Source organism: Symphalangus syndactylus, chromosome 1, assembly GCF_028878055.3.
Source record: "Symphalangus syndactylus isolate Jambi chromosome 1, NHGRI_mSymSyn1-v2.1_pri, whole genome shotgun sequence".
Lineage (NCBI taxonomy): Eukaryota > Metazoa > Chordata > Mammalia > Primates > Hylobatidae > Symphalangus > Symphalangus syndactylus.
In genome coordinates, this window is record NC_072423.2 from 149,764,327 (window position 1) to 149,766,569 (window position 2,243).

General features: G+C 47.9%; 1 non-coding gene across 1 annotated transcript; it reads left to right on the forward strand.

Annotated features, from left to right (window-relative positions):
• Positions 1–1,785: 1,785 nt before the first annotated feature.
• On the forward strand, positions 1,786–1,887 carry LOC129461197 (U6 spliceosomal RNA). Its single transcript, XR_008650417.1, has one exon. It is a non-coding gene; the product is annotated as a U6 spliceosomal RNA (small nuclear RNA).
• Positions 1,888–2,243: the final 356 nt, after the last annotated feature.

Here is a 2,243-nt window from a genome sequence, read left to right on the forward strand (position 1 = left end):
CTGGCTACAGGTCTCCAAACTAACATTTTTCTCCCACCCTTCTGGCTTGGAATCACTGAAATGAGAACTGCTCTCTTCTTGAAGCCCTGCAAACGAAAGCTGGACGACTTGACATAAGCCGTGGAGAAAGCATAGCAACTTATGTACGCGTGGTCCTCACGCCGGCTGCTAGATGGACTACTCAGAAACGCCCCTGGAACACCTGATGCAAACTGTAAAGTGGGGAAACCTGTCAAATTGCTACTGCCTGCTCCCACTCCAGCTACAGATGCTTTCAGCCCAAACCCAGAAATCTTCTCACCTGGCTGCTTTCTGAGCTCAAAAACTGAGTTTAGAGTTTGTTCTAATTACTAACTGTTGTTTTTCTTTTGTTTTCAGAGAAATGCCTCTCGTTAAATATTCGCACCATATAAAGGTCTAACTTTGGTGGCAGCCCACCTGTAACACTGCTGCCCGAAATGAGACACAACTGTTGACTGTTTAACTAGACTGACGGATTCTTGGGACTCAGAGACAGGTTCACTGGTGTAGGAGACAATCCACCAACCCAACTTCTAGATTGTTAAACCTGTCATGGAGGGGGAATACAAATCTAGTGTTTGATTTGCTCAGATAGGCACGTTTAAAGCTCTGAAAAGATGCATGAGAAACTAAGATTAAAGTTTACCTAGGGAAGTGTGGGAACTGGGCAGATGGAGGCCAAGGGTGAAAGTGATATTGGTCACATATCCTTTATTAGAAGTTCTAATTCTCTGTAAACAAGTCTCAGAAATTCCCAGCTGCTTATGGAAAAGCAGAAACGTATCATTCCAAAGGTTGTATAATGGCCTCGTGACCTTCTTGGAATGATAACTCTTCTGTCTGGGTTCACCTTGACCTGTCATTGACCAGTGACTTGTTTTCTGTCTTATCTCACTTGGAACTTGGCACAAGTCCTCAGGCCACCCAGTAGAGCATTTTCTTTTAAGAGCTTGGACTTGAGGGCTGTGAGCTAGCATGGCTGGGAGCCTTCTCTCTGGGAGTAATTCCATCTTCCCCTCGGCTCCCATCGCCTTAAAGGAAACTCCTCAGTGACCCAGCACTACCAAGTCCCCAGACCTGCCTGCCAAGCTCCCCTTTGTCTAATTGGAAGAATCAAGGGCGCCCTCTCCCAAGCCTTAGCTGAATGGTGGACTCTCCTGACACCGTGAGGGAGAAGTAAGGGGAAGGCATGGTGAGTAGGGACTCGGGGAGCAGAGCAGGCTTCCTCTTCACCCCAGAGTACCTGCTCTGTGTCTCTCCTCTGGTGTTCCCTGCCCAGCAGGGTTACCTCAATCCCCGAGTCCATTCTCTCCCTGCCCACCGTCCAGGCTGGCTCTCTAGCCCTGCTGCCCACTGCTGTGGCCAAGCCTCCCCCTTAGCACCTGCAGAGACAGGCAGGTGCTGTCAGGCTCCGACATCCCTGGGTTTGAATTCTCGCTCTACTGCCTACTAGCTGTGTGGCCCTGGGGGAGCCAGGTAACCCACCTGCATCCCGGTGTCCTCATATATAAAATAGGAACAAGCATGCCCACCTCACGGAACAGGTGCAAAGCTTAAAGTCAATGGTGCGCCTGTGCTGCCTCCTGCAAGATTTATAGATGCTTCTGCGTGCTGGCAAGATTCTGCTTCTTGAGCTAGTTAGGGGCTACACAGGACTTTGCTTTACAACTCTTTGTGAATGTCCGTTTTTGTTTTATGCACTTTCTATGTGTATGTTTCACTATACCATTTCTTTAAAAAAACACTTACAAAAAAGCAAATCTGGTGCTCGCTTTGGCAGCACCTATATTAAAACTGGCACGATACAGAGAAGATTAGCATGGCACCTGCACAAGGATAACACGTAAATTCGTGAAGTGTTTTTTTAAAAGCAAACCAGTAGAAGAAAATGTTAGATGCCGAAAAACATTTAGTTATTCAGGCTGGGCACGGTGGCTTATGCCTGTAATCCCAGTACTCTAAGAGGCCAGTGCAGGTGGATCACCTGAGGTCAAGAGTTCGAGACCAGCCTGGCCAACATGGCGAAACCACATCTCTACTAAAAATACAAAAATTAGCCAAGTGCAGTGGCACATGCCTATAATCCCAGCTACTTGGGAGGCTGAGGTAGGAGAATCACTTGAATCCGGGAGGTGGAGGTTGCAGTGAGCCAAGATCACACCACTGCACTCCAGCCTGGGCAAGAGACTGAAACTCCATCTCGAACAAACAAACAACAACAA